Raw genomic sequence first — 15,588 nt, 5'->3', positions numbered from 1 at the left:
AGAGCATCTACTTAACTACATAAATATATCCTGCTGTTCTTTAGCATCAGAATTCTTCCCTGTACTCTGTCTTCTTGCACTGTAAATAGCCTGATGCCATTGAAGGTGGCTCTGTCTTAGTAGATGTCCTGTAGGTTGGTTCTACACGGGAGCCTTGAAAGCACATCGTCCAGTCTTACAGTGGGGAGAACAAGTATTTGATACACTGCCGATTTTGCAGGTTTTCGCACTTACAAAGCATGTAGAAGTCTGTAATTTATATCATAGGTACTCTTCAACTGTGAGTGACGGAATCTATAACAAAAAATCCAGAAAATCACATTGTATGATTTTTAAGTAATTCATTTGCATTTTATTGCATGACATAAGTATTTGATACATCAGAAAAGCAGAACTTAATGTTTGGCACAGAAACCTTTGTTTGCAATTACAGAAATTGTATGTTTCCTGTAGTTCTTGATCAGGTTTGCACACACTGCAGCAGGGATTTTGGCCCACTCCTCCATACAGACCTTCTCCAGATCCTTCAGGTTTTAGGGCTGTCGCTGGGCAATACGGACTTTCAGCTCCCTCCAAAGATTTTCTATTGGGTTCAGGTCTGGAGACTGGCTAGGCCACTCCAGGACCCTGAGATGCTTCTTACGGAGCCACTCCTTAGTTGCCCTGGCTGTGTGTTTCAGGTCATTGTCATGCTGGAAGACCCAGCCAAGACATCTTCAATTCTCTTACTGAGGGAAGGAGGTTGTTGGCCAAGATCTCGCGATACATGGCCCCATTCATCCTCCCCTCAATACGGTGCAGTCATCCTGTCCCCTTTGCAGAAAAGCATCCCCAAAGAATGATGTTTCCACCTCCATGCTTCACGGTTGGGATGGTGTTCTTGGGGTTGTACCCATCCTTCTTCTTCCTCCAAACACGGCGAGTGGAGTTTGGACCAAAAAGCTCTTTTTGTCTCATCAGACCACATGAACTTCTCCCATTCCTCCTCTGGATCATCCAGATGGTCACTGGCAAACTTCAAACGGGCCTGGACATGCGCTGGCTTGAGCAGGGGGACCATGTGTACGCTGCAGGATTTTAATCCATGACGGTGTAGTATGTTACTAATGGTTTTCTTTGAGACTGTGGTCCCAGCTCTCTTCAGGTCATTGACCAGGTCCTGCCATGTAGTTCTGGGCTGATCCCTCACCTTCCTCATGATCATTGATTCCCCATGAGGAGAGATCTTGCATGGAGCCCCAGATCGAGTAAGAAAAAAACTTCCATTTTCTAATAATTGCACCAACAGTTGATGCCTTCTCACCAAGCTGCTTGCCTATTGTCCTGTAGCCCATCCCAGCCTTGTGCAGGTCTACAATTTTATCCCTGATGTCCTTACACAGCTCTCTGGTCTTGGCCACTGTGGAGAGGTTGGTGTCTGTTTGATTGAGTGTGTGGACAGGTGTCTTTTATATAGGTAACAAGTTCAAACAGGTGCAGTTAATACAGTTAATGAATGGAGAACAGGAGGGCTTCTTAAAGAAAAACTAACAGGACTGTGAGAGCCGGAATTCTTACTGGTTGGTAAGTCATGCAATAAAATGCTAATTAATTATTTAAAAATCATACCATGTGATTTTCTGGATTTTTGTTATAGATTCCGTCTCTCAAAGTTTAAGTGTACCTCTACATGCTTTGTAAGTAGGAAAACCTGCAAAATCGGCAGTGTATCAAATACTTGTTCTCCACACTGTATATGCAGAACCCCATTAAACGCAGTCACATCCTGTACTTCAGGAGAGGGGAGAACAAAATTCTCATAAATCCTTTGGGGTCAGTGGACTGTCAAAGCATGCAGCTCTCGCACTTAGGGAGAGGGAGTCTCAGAGTGTCTTACGAAAGGACACAGCTCCACCCCTACTGAAACACTTGATATAACCTCGAAGTTTACAAAATAAAGCTATGTTCTGTCACAGCGAAAATACCTGATGGATTGTGAAATCGCACACAGTATGCATTCAGTGATACATTGCTGTGAAAAGTCCCCTTTTTGAGTCTATTTGTCATTGAATATTTTCAGATCTTCAACCAAAACCCTTTTTATTAAAGGGACCAAATAACAATACTTTTTGTTATGTCCGATTCCCCTCTATGACGGGCAGCAAGATGCCAATTTGCCCAACCCCCTGCTGGACCCCCAGACATGGTCAGAATGCAGTTACCAGGACATAAACCCCAGCACGCCATTACATTTCCAAAAACCTGGGCTCCACCATGTCTGCATTTACTTCTTGTTGGCAGCAGCACCTAGGACTAATAAACAAGGGGTTAAAATACACCAAGCCCAACTTTTCAACCAAATAAATTACTTGTCTGACTTTCACTTCTAGAATTCTTTGATACAGAGAAGACTTTAAGGTTTCTTTAGGTCTTCCAGGTTCTTTTACTCTGAAACATCACACTAACACCACCACCATGCTTGACCTTTGATATGTGGTCAGTACTGTGGAATGCAGAGTTTGCTTTTAGCCATACGTAACTGGACTATTGTTGTTCTCAAAGCCAACTCAAGTTTGCCAAAACACACCTGTCAAGACACGTCAGAATGCCAGGAAACATTTTCTATGGACAGATGAGTCAAATGTGACTTCAACCATGTGTAGTGTATAACTGCTTGCCGGCAGTACCACCTTTATTTAACTTGTGCTAAAATGGCAAATCTAAATACTACCTATGAAACAGGGCCAGCTCTAGCCTTTTCGGGGCCCTAAGCAATATTTGATTTGGGGCCCCCTCCCCTAGCGGTCCCATGCAGTTGGAGGCCCCCTAGCGGTTTGGTGCCCTAAGCAACCGCTTATGTCACTTATTCCTAGAACTGGCCCTGTATACAAAGATGCATGTATCTATTGTCAGTTGTTTGAGAAAAATATACATCATCATGTCTTTGTTTGCTCGCAGTCCTTCTTTCACAGTTTGCAGCAGGTCCACATGGCTCTCCTAGCAGTTTTCACTGGGCTCCACGGAGGTCAAGGTCACTCTGCTTCAGAATCATTTCCCTCAGAGCCCTCACAGTGCATCCCATCAGTACAGAGCCGTGGTCACATTTAACTTCCATACCAAAGTCTTTGTCTTTATTGCATGTTTCTGAACTAAAAGAGATAAAACAAAGGACACACACATTACCGATGTCTATTGCTTTAAATCAGATATTATTTGGCCCATATGGAATAAAGGCTATATTTAACAAGAAGCCACAAACTGACATAATCCATGAAATAAATTCAATTGGATTTGGTTTCTGTCACTCTGATTTTCATATACTGTTCAATATTATGTTTCTTGTTTTCCAGCAAGGTTTGGAAAACCTCTAGGTTTTGGATTCTCTAGACTGCAGATGGGCACACATTCAGCTCCCCAGGCTATTAGCGAGATAAGATTATGTGAGGAGTTGAGCAAATTTTCCCCTCACACAAGACCATTATCTGGGCGTTTCGTGTGTGAGTCATGAGAGCGTGCATCAGTGACAAGTTACATAATTAGATAGAAATAACAAGGAATCAGGCACGTCTTTAAAATAACACTTCTTCAAGCATATTGTAAAAACGGTGGTAGTGACAAGATTTATGCTGATTGCTGTTTGTGTTTATGAAAATGCCTCTGTTGAATAACTGCAGCTAAAGGGAGAGGACAAAGAAACACACAAGCATCAATCTGTCCACCAGAGCAGTACATAGTATGACAGAGACAAGAACAACTGTTAGTCGCAATGTTTACATTTGTTTGTAATGCCTACTGACGACTCAGACTCTACTGCTTCTCAGGTAATGTACGGGATCTGTACGTCAGCCATTTTAAAAAGTGGTTCCTCTAAACTCTATAGATGTGAAAAGAGGCTCCTGTCAGATCTTCACTCTCTCCTAACTCTTTCTAAAAGGAGGACTTTGTCAACTGCCATATAAAAGACGTCGCTTTAGGCATAAACACAAATAAATGTACAACATCCCGAAGAAGTGGAGTGTTTTTGTGAGGGAGCATACAGAGTTTTATCAGAAGGAGAGCCGGAGGGGGAGAGATGAAGAGAGTAATAGTTAGACTCCTCTGCGGTCACCTTGGTATGCAGACAGCCTTGAAAGCACTATGTAGCCTACCTGTTGCATCTTGCAAAATTCAGATTCTGAAATGTAAAATGGAACTAAGCATCCGAAGGAGGCCTGTTTTCACCCATTTTCAATGTGGCTGCATAGGAAATTGCTATGTATTGCTATAACTAGACTCAATGATATGGCTGATATTATACACATATTAAGAAACAATTCAGTAGCCAAGCACATTTTTTTTTCTTCATAAAAGAGCAAATACTGTAATAATAATTGTTATGCTATTACAGCACTTTCAATTTCACATTTTGAGCTATTCATTATGGCAACTACTGAAGCAGCACTTCTCAGTCAGTTGGCATAGTCTTTTACTGTAAGTCAATGGGTAACCCACTACCAATGGGTAGCACTTTAGGGTTACAAGCACAGAAGAATAGCTTATGGAACACAAACGTGGAAAGAGGGACTCAATCACTGCCTTAGTACAGTAAAAATAACGTGATTTAACTAAAACAGTTGTGTCAGTGTACAGTATATAGCATGCCCCCTCCCCTATAGACTATGCTGACATTATTACAATCAGTGGGCCCTGCCAAGCCAGTACTCTGTGAATCATGTCCACCTTTCCCCGCATTAGCTACGGCCCTGTGGGCAACCAATAAAATGTTGCATTAGCCCAGGCACGTGCACAGGTAGGGCTTGTTTACATTACGAGAGAGGGACTAAAAATCGAGCAACATGATACAGATCCGACATAATTGTCTTCAAACTTCAAAACTCCAGGGGGGCTTCTTTGAAAATAAGGCACATGCTAACTCGGAAGGTGGTGTCTGTGGTTAATAATATCAGCTAATAAGTGATACGCCACGGGTTGCAGGACACAGGTGCAGAGGTTTCAAAAGCAAACTGAGATGGTGAGGCCCACAATTATCACACGTCACTAACTAACATTCTGGTCCACACAGCCGTAGTGTCCAAGGTGCAGGTACAAGAGAGCTTCGTCCCCTCTCTTCCCTAACTTTCTTTCCCATGATCCCCCCCAGAGTAAATTACACTTAATAATGAATCATTTTTCCACTGACATCTAGTAGCCTACAGAGTGCTTGTGTTATGTAAATTAAGCACCATGAGAGGTGCTAGACTTATTCGGGAGTCCAAAACAGCGCAGCACAACACAATGAACTGCTACAGAGCCTGCTAACTTGCTGTCCACCACTAGTCAGTTTATACCTTATGCTCCATCAAATGTGAAATCATAGATAATCATAATTAGATAAATACAAAATGACTGTGTCAGATTACCCAATCAGCCTAAGAATTCCAATTTGCTATCAACCCGTCGTTACCACAACAACAATGTAGCTGATAGCCACTCATCTCACAGTTTGACACAGATGCAGGTATACAGTAGATATAACAAGTCTACACACCCCTGTTAAAATGCCAGGTTCTGGTGATGTAAAAGAATGAGACAAAGAGAAATCATGTCAGAACATTTTCCACCTTTAATGTGACCCATAATGTGAACAAATCAATTGAAAACCAAACTGAAATCTTCGAGGGGGAAAAATAAAAACCTTACAATAAGCTGGTTGCATAAGTGTACACACCCTTAAACGAATACTTTGTTGTTGCACCTTTTTATTTTATTACAACACTCAGTCTTTTTAGGTAAGGGTCTATTAGCATGGCACATCTTGAAGTGGCAATATTTGCCCACTCTTCTTTGCAAAAGCGCTCCAAATCTGTCAGATTGCGAGGACATCTCCTGTGCACAGCCCTCTTCAGATCACCCCACAGATGTTCAATTGGATTCAGGTCTGGACTCTGGATGGGCCATTCCAAAACATCCTCTTCCGGTGAAGCCATGCTTTTGTGGATTTGGGTCATTGTCGTGCTGAAAGGTGAACTTCCTCTTCATCTTCAGCTGTCTAACGGATGCCTGAAGGTTTTGTGCCAAAATTGCCAGATATTTGGAACTGTTCATAATTCCCTCCACCCTGACTAAGGCCCCGGTTCCAGCTGAAGAAAAACACCCCCAAAGCATGATGCTACCACCATCATGCTTCAACGGGGGTATGGTGTTCTTTGGGTGATGTCCAATGTACCTTTTGGAATTGGGGCCAAAACATTAAACCTTGGTTTCATCAGACCATAACACATTGTCCCACGTGCTTTGGGAGACTTGATGTATGGTTTTGCAAACTTCCACTAGGCTTGGATGTTTTTCTTGCCACCCTACCCCATAGCCCATTCATATGAAGAATACAGGAGATTGTTGTCACATGTAGCACACAGCCAGTACATGGCAGAAATATCTGCAGTGCCTTTAATGTTGCCGTAGGCAACTTTATTTGTGATTAATCAGAGTCACTTTAAATGATGGCAGGTGTGTAATTACTTCTATTTAACATGAGTTTGAATGAGATTGGTAAATTCTGAACAAAGCCACATCCCCAGTTATAATAGGGTGTGCACACTTATGCAACCAGCTTATTGTAAGGTTTTTATTTTCATTTTCCCCCTCGAAGATATCAGTTTGTTTTTCAATTGAATTGTTCACATTATGGGTCACATTAAAAGTGGAAAAAGTTCTGACATGACTTCACTTTGTCCCATTCTTCCACATCACAAGAACCTGGCATTTTAACAGGGGTGTGTAGACTTTATATTCACTGTACACAAAGGCCAAGTTCAAACAGACGAGGCGTCTCAAGCTGGTCATTGACAAGTCGAATTCAAAGCAGTGTTTATTATGAAAGAATTTGTTTTTCCAAACTATAATTTATTTGCATGAAAGTGAGTATTATCACAAAGATCAATTACGGAAAGCCACCTATCATTTTGAAAACGTGACATTAATTCCTTCAGTAAAATACAGAACCATTCTGTATTTTATGGAACAGGTGGCAGCCATCTGGGCGAGACCACCACTGCCAAGAATGTGCCAGAACAGAGCACACATATGTCCAGACCACTGTAGACAATAGCACAAAACCTCACATTCAGCATTTTCCACAAGCCTGTCAACAATCGCCTGTTTGCTAGCAAGATAGCCAGCTGAACTTCTTGATGACAATGAAGTATTTAGGCAAAAGCAACTGTCGTGTCAGTAACACCGATAGCAAAAACCAAAGGAAAATTCAATAGGTATTTACAACCCTGTTCCAAAAATGTTTGGACGCTGTGTAAACTGTAAAGAACATAATGCAATGATGTGCAAATCATGTATACCCTATATTCAACAGAAAATAGTACCAAGACAACATATTAAATGTTGAAACTGAGAAATGTTATTGTTTCTTGGAAACTGCATGTTCATTTTGAATTTGATGACAGCAACACTTCTGAAAAAGCTGGGACAGTGGTACCAAAAGACCAGAAAAGTTGAGTAATGCTAAAAAACTAAACATGGTGGAATATCACACAGCTAATTAGGTCCATTGGCAACAGGTCAGTAATATGATAGGGTTTTAAAAGATCATTCCAGAGAGGATGGGTCTGTCAGAAGTGAGGATGGGGAGAGGTTCATCACTCTGTAAAAGACTCTGCAGGCAAATTGTGCCACAATTCAAGAATAACAATTCACAATGTAAAACTGCAAAGATTTTGGGTATCTCATCATTTACAGGGACACAAAATCATTGAAAGATTCAGAGCATTTAATGCAGTTCCGTCTGGTCCTCAGACAGCACTGCATTAAAAACAACCACGATTCTGTGGTGGACATGACTGCATGGTCTCAGAAACACCTCCGAAAACCATCGAGTGTGAACACAGTATGTCGCAACATCCACAAATGTTAAAACTCGACCATGCAAAGAAGAAACCATATACACTCACCTAAAGGATTATTAGGAACACCTGTTCAATTTCTCATTAATGCAATTATCTAATCAACCAATCACATGGCAGTTGCTTCAATGCATTTAGGGGTGTGGTCCTGGTCAAGACAATCTCCTGAACTCCAAACTGAATGTCAGAATGGGAAAGAAAGGTGATTTAAGCAATTTTGAGCTGGGCATGGTTGTTGGTGCCAGATGGGCCGGTCTGAGTATTTCACAATCCGCTCAGTTACTGGGATTTTCACACACAACCATTTCTAGGGTTTACAAAGAATGGTGTGAAAAGGGAAAAACATCCAGTATGCGGCAGGCCTGTGGGCAAAAATGCCTTGTTGATGCTAGAGGTCAGAGGAGAATTGGCCGACTGATTCAAGCTGATAGAAGAGCAACTTTGACTGAAATAACCACTCGTTACAACCGAGGTATGCAGCAAAGCATTTGTGAAGCCACAACACGCACAACCTTGAGGCGGATGGGCTACAACAGCAGAAGACTGGGTACCACTCATCTCCACTACAAATAGGAAAAAGAGGCTACAATTTGCACAAGCTCACCAAAATTGGACAGTTGAAGACTGGAAGAATGTTGCCTGGTCTGATGAGTCTCGATATCTGTTGAGACATTCAGATGGTAGAGTCAGAATTTGGCGTAAACAGAATGAGAACATGGATCCATCATGCCTTGTTACCACTGTGCAGGCTGGTGGTGGTGGTGTAATGGTGTGGGAGATGTTTTCTTGGCACACTTTAGGCCCCTTAGTGCCAATTGGGCATCATTTAAATGCCACGGCCTACCTGAGCATTGTTTCTGACCATGTCCATCCCTTTATGACCACCATGTACCCCTCCTCTGATGGCTACTTCCAGCAGGATAATGCACCATGTCACAAAGCTCGAATCATTTCAAATTGGTTTATGGAACATGACAATGAGTTCACTGTACTGAAATGGCCCCCACAGTCACCAGATCTCAACCCAATAGAGCATCTTTGGGATGTGGTGGAACGGGAGCTTCGTGCCCTGGATGTGCATCCCACAAATCTCCATCAACAGCAAGATGCTATCCTATCAATATGGGCCAACATTTCTAAAGAATGCTTTCAGCACCTTGTTGAATCAATGCCACTTAGAATTAAGGCAGTTCTGAAGGCAAAAGGGGGTCAAACACAGTATTAGTATGTTGTTCCTAATACTCCTTTAGGTGAGTGTATAAACAAAATCTAAAGCCACTGCCTTCTCTGGTCCCAGGCTTATTTTTGGTGGACTGAGGCGAAGTGGAAAACTGTCCTGTGGTTTGTCGAAAATATGAGATTATTTTGAGGAATCATGGACGCCTTGTCCTCCGGACTAAAGAGGAGAGGGACAATCTGGCTTGTTATCAGTGTGCTGTGTAAAATCCAGCATCCATGATGGTATGGGGGTGCATTAGTGCACATGGCATTGGTGACTTGCACTTCTGCGAAGGCACCAATAATGCTCAACAATATATATGAGTTTTGGAGCAACATATGCTGCCATCCAGACAACGTCTTTTTCGGGGAAGGCCTTGCTTATTTCAGTAAGACAATGCCAAACCCCATTTTGCACATATTACAGCAGCATGGCTCCATAGTAAAATAGTTTGGGTGCTAAACTGGCATGCCTGCAGTCCAGACCTGTCACCTACTGAGAAAATTTGGCACATAATGAAACAAAAAAATACAACAAAGCAGACCCTGAACTGTTGAGCAGCTGAAATCCTATATCAAGCAAGAATGGGAAAACATTTAATGTTTTTAACTACAGCAATTGGTCTCCACATTTACCAAACACTTAGAGTGCCATTAAAAGAGGTGATACAACAAACCTGCAGCTGTCCCAACTTTTTTGAAACATTGCGTGCATCAAATTCAAAAAGGACTATAACGTTTGAAGGATGGGAGGCAGAAGCAAATGCAGCGGCAACTGAGGAGGTTTCAATGCAAAACCGAGCCCCATTCGGTGGAAATCACTAGCACTGATTTGCTGCCTAACAACTGCCAGGACCATCACACAACAATGATCCACAGGGACAGGCAAAAAGCGCTGAACTAAATACACAGACTAACAAGAAGAACAGAAACAGGTGCAAGCTCAACACAGGTGAATGGAATGAACTGATTAACTAAAACGTAAACAGGAAAGTCCAAACAAGGACATGATAAACCCAAGGAGACACAGAAAACATGAACCGGAACAATCCCATTCAGCTGGGATCGTTACATGGGATTTAAAATAGATTTTTTTCCATTTGATATGTTATCTTTCTACAATTTTTTATTAAATATAGGGATTAAATTATTTGCACATCATTGCATTCCTGTTTTTATTTGCATTTGATGCAGTGTTCCAACTTTCCAACTTTTTTTGGAAAAAAATTTGTAAAATTAATCTTTCAAAAGTTCATTTTTATTTGATGTAAAAACAATTGTGAAAGGTCAGTACAGTGGAACATTAATGGTGTCAAAAGTCACACATACCACAGATTTCTGGCATTGCACACTGTCAAAATGGCAGTTGGAGAAGGAAACTCTTCTTCTGCAACCTGGATCCCATTGATCACAGGGCCAGTTGCCAAGGTGTCAACCCATTATTATGGTCACAGTAAATATTCTCATCCCAGGGGTGTCAAGCCTTGCCAGTGATAATAAACATTTTCATATCCCATTATAGCCCTAGGGTTTATTCTAATATTGTCCCTTGCTCATTCCCTTGCTTACTTGTTACCTTTCCCAGCCTATTTTCAATCACCCCTGTCACAGATCTCCCCACTTTGAATAGAGATGTCAGAACTATGACAATGGATACAGTAGCACTTGGCAAACCAAAGCGTAAGTGGAGCTATTAGCCTATTTGTTATATGATACAGTCCAGTTCTTAGAGATCAGACAGAGGGTCAACAAGGGTAGAGAGAAAGTTATCGGATTGGAAAACAACCAAGAAACAGTTCCAACACAAAGAAGCCCTGGTGTGACAGGTACTCTCAAATACCTTCTCTCATTCTCTCAGGCACATTCCTCTCTCTCACTCTCTTCTTTCTCACTCTCTCTCTCTCACTGTCTTTCCCACTTTTCCCAACTGCCCCGGGACCAGACAGACATCTTCTTCATTTCAGCTCTTAAAGGAAAACGTCCACTATGAAGGGGGAGAAGATCATATTATATAACTCAGATTATGTGACACAATATGACTTGTGACTTTAGCAGAAAGTTGTTATAATTAGTTTGGTTGTTCATTTTTGTAAACCATAAGATATGGGTTTGATGTGTCTGCACCTATGTGTTAATGTGGACGTATTAACATATGTGGATCTATTGATACATTTAATGACCAATATATTTAGTCCTGGACCACTGTGGGACTTTGAAATTTATAAAGGTAGATCTCTATGTCAGGTATTGCCTAGATGGCACCAGAGAGGAGGCAAAACATGCAGTCACTGTCATCATGTCAATACCACAAGGCTATAAAAAGACAGACTGGACAAGATAAACAGTACATCTGCATCAAACATGCTGCAGAATCAAATTACAGAAGAACTTGGAAATATAGGCTTATTACTGGAATGGAAGAAAACAGAGAAAATATGCATTAGTGGTTCCAGAGTCATAATGCAAGAACTATACTGCCCTGTGTCTCGTTTGACCATGTTTCAGCTACCTTAGATAGCTTAAATCAGTGGCCAGTGGAAGTAGTTCAGCTATAGCCATAACATGAGCATCATGTCTGAAATGGAACTAGTTATGAGTTAATAGGCTATAGACTATGAAATTAATGATGAAAGTAGCAGTAACTGCATAATAATTATTTATTATGTCTATTCAATTTTAACAAATAATTTTTTTGTGACATACTCAATTATTTAATATTTCTAGGCTACTGATGTTTTGTGATTTATTTCATATTTTTGGTTTAACAAATTGGGGAAACATTGAATCTTTGAAATCCCAAACCACTTGCAGCCCCTGGCTCTCAATCATAAGCAGATCGAATTTGAGATTACAGAAATTCCTTGCTATCGTCTTTCAAACGAACTCATGACTAGATGGCTTGCCTACAGTTGATAACAGTCTTCTGGCCAGATATATAAAAGCGGCCTGCCAAGGTTGGATTTCTGGCATATAAGCGGCATTATCTTGCATGAAATGTGAATAGCTTCTTCGGCTGCAAACTTAGGTATCTATAGTCTTGAGCATAGGGAAGGTGGACATTAGCAAGCGTGAAGAAATGTTTTGCTATCCGGGTTGATGTCAAAATATGTAATTATGGTTAGCTAGTCTAACCACCTGGCTCATGTTTAGTATTGCCCATCAGCTTGAAACTATTGTTACAAATACGTACCACTTGGTTATGATTGCTAGCCACTGCCAAGGGGCAATCTCTGCAAAAGTGTTGTAATCTAACAATTGTAACACTTGTAAGATTTAACAATTGTTAGATTTTTCTTTTAATAACCCTCATATGTTATGGTAACATTTCTCCAAGTTGTGTGAATCAGAATCCCTATCAATTGTTCCAGCAATCAATGTATTAGTTACACTTACCCCAGTATATTTCCAGTCAACCTCCTATGTCTCCGTACACTACAGTACAGTCCTGTATTTAGCATCAGTTATGATTTATGTTCCATTATTGACATCGATGTCGTGAGCTATACCCGCTTGCCACTTATTATTATTTTCTTATATTTATTCAGTATTATTTATTATTGGCCGGGATTTTATTTATTTATTATTGAGCAGTAATACATTGTTTGAAGGTACAGCATTACATTTCTGTTCATATTTTTTTTAAAAGTGTCACACATGGCATCATCTCTACAGCAGCCAATTGTAGCCGCCACTTCTCAGATGGTACAAGTGCACTGGAAGGTAACGACAGCCGGGAATACGTAGTTAAAGAATATTTATTCCTGCAATTTAAAAAGGCAATAGATAGGCCAAGCACATTAACAAGACAGATGACGGAACAGACAACTTAACATGGCAGGTAATGGGCCAAGCACTTTAACATGGCATTCATTGAGAAGACTAATTAACATGGCAGACGTTGGGTAAGGCCAGTAAATATGGCAGGTGATTGGCCAGGCAATATAATATCTGTGGAACATTGCAAAACATGGCAAAGTTATAGGCTTGTTTATATTGCAGATAATGGATGATGACAGTGACAAATTAAGCTCAATTTATTGGCTGTTGTAGTTCCTAAGAAATAATCTACCTTGTAAAACAGAACTACCAAAATTATTTTATTTAGACCACTGTAGCCTTAAGCTACTTTGATGGATATCAAATGTCTACACACCATATTTGATGTAGCTTTTGCTGCTGTAAAGGCTGAAATAAAGATAAATCAAGTTAGATCTTTTTTTGTCTTTAATAACATCTTGATACCAACAATATTGAACCGAAAAGCAAATTGATAATTTATTTTAAAAAATCAATAAAAAGCAGCCTTAGTTATATATGTGTTAAGTGTGTTCAGATTTAACTACCAGCATACCCCACAGCTTAGAAAGGTGAATATACAATGGTTGTAATATCCAAGTCATTGAAAGTTTTTTATATTTTATAATGATCAGAGAAATTATGCATTGGTTTTACATTAGTTTTTTCATTTGTTTAAATACTGTGGGTCTTATTAAAGGTGAAACAAGGTCTGACATGGAATGTCTTGATTTCAGCTTGTTCATATAAAGAGAAGCTGCTTTTTCAATAGGAGTTTGTATCCATTTGGTATCTTTCGTAGCTAGACAGATACAGTGGGGAGAACAAGTATTTGATACACTGTAGATTTTCCTACTTACAAAGCATGTAGAGGTCTGTAGTTTTTATCATAGGTACACTTCAACTGTGAGAGACAGAATCTAAAATCCAGAAAATCACATTGTATGATTTTTTAATAATTAATTTGCATTTTATTGCATGACATAAGTATTTGATCACCTACCAACCAGTAAGAATTCCAGCTCTCACAGAACTGTTCATTTTTCTTTAAGAAGCCCTCCTGTTCTCCACTCATTACCTGTATTAGCTGCACCTGTTTGAACTCATTACCTGTATAAAAGACAGCTGTCCACACACTCAATCAAACAGACTCCAACCTCTCCACAATGGCCTAGACCAGAGAGCTGTGTAAGGACATCCGGGATAAAATTGTAGACCTGCACAAGGCTGGGATGGGCTACAGGACAATAGGCAAGCAGCTTGGTGAGAAGGCAACAACTGTTGGCGCAATTATTCGAAAATGGAAGAAGTTCAAGATGACGGTCAATCTCCCTCTGTCTGTGGCTCCATGCAAGATCTCACCTTGTGGGGCATCAAGGAACATGAGGAAGGTGAGGGATCAGCCCAGAACTACACAGCAGGACCTGGTCAATGACCTGAAGAGAGCTGGGACCACAGTCTCAAAGAAAACCATTAGTAACACACTACGCCGTCATGGATTAAAATCCTGCAGCGCACGCAAGGTCCCCCTGCTCAAGCCAGCGCATGTCCAGGCCTGTCTGAAGTTTGCCATCTGGCCATATGACCATCTGGATGATCCAGAGGAGGAATGGGAGAAGGTCATGTGGTCTGATGAGACAAAAATAGAGCTATTTGGTCTAAACTCCACTCACCGTGTTTGGAGGAAGAAGAAGGATGAGTACAACCCCAAGAACACCATCCCAACTGTGAAGCATGTAGGTGGAAACATCATTCTTTGGGGATGCTCTTCTGCAAAGGGGACAGGACAACTGTATCGTATTGAGGGGAGGATGGATGGGGCCATGTATCACGAGATCTTGGCCAACAACCTCCTTCCCTCAGTAAGAGCATTGAAGATGGGTTGTGGCTGGGTCTTCTAGCATGACAACGACCTGAAACACACAGCCAGGGCAACTAAGGAGTGGCTCCGTAAGAAGCATCTCAAGGTCCTGGAGTGGCCTAGCCAGTCTCCAGACCGGAACCCAATAGAAAATCTTTGGAGGGAGGGGAAAGTCCGTAATGCCCAGCGACAGCCCTGAAACCTGAAGGATCTGGAGAAGGTCTGTATGGAGGAGTGGGCCAAAATCCCTGCTGCAGTGTGTGCAAACCTGATCAAGAATCACAGTAAACGTATGATCTCTGTAATTGCAAACAAATGTTTCTGTACCAAATATTAAGTTCTGCTTTTCTGATGTATCAAATACTTATGTCATGCAATAAAATGCAAATGAATTACTTTAAAATCATAGAATGTGATTTTCTGGATTTTTTGTTTTAGATTCTGTCACTCACAGTTGAAGAGTACCTATGATAAAAATTACAAACTTCTACATGCTTTTTAAGTGGGAAAACCTGCAAAATCTGCAGTGTATCAAATACTTGTTCTCCCCACTGTAGCAGCTACTACTAGCATAACTATGGAGAGCTCAGACAGAGATGGCTTCACCCTGTTGTCTGGCTACTAATGACTGGTTGAAAGGTGCAAGGTTGAGATTATGATGACTGCTTTATTTTTATTGTTAAATAAAATAATTTTGTAAATATAAAATGTAATATAGAACAGAAATGCTTTTATATTAGGAATAACCTATTGTTGATGTGTATTCGTGTATGTACAGTATGTATGTATTATGTACATAAGGATATAGTTCCCTGCAGTTATGGTTGACCTCCTTACAGAGCC

This window comes from Esox lucius, chromosome 12 (assembly GCF_011004845.1).
Source record: "Esox lucius isolate fEsoLuc1 chromosome 12, fEsoLuc1.pri, whole genome shotgun sequence".
NCBI classification, from domain to species: domain Eukaryota; kingdom Metazoa; phylum Chordata; class Actinopteri; order Esociformes; family Esocidae; genus Esox; species Esox lucius.
This window is presented reverse-complemented; position numbering follows the sequence as displayed.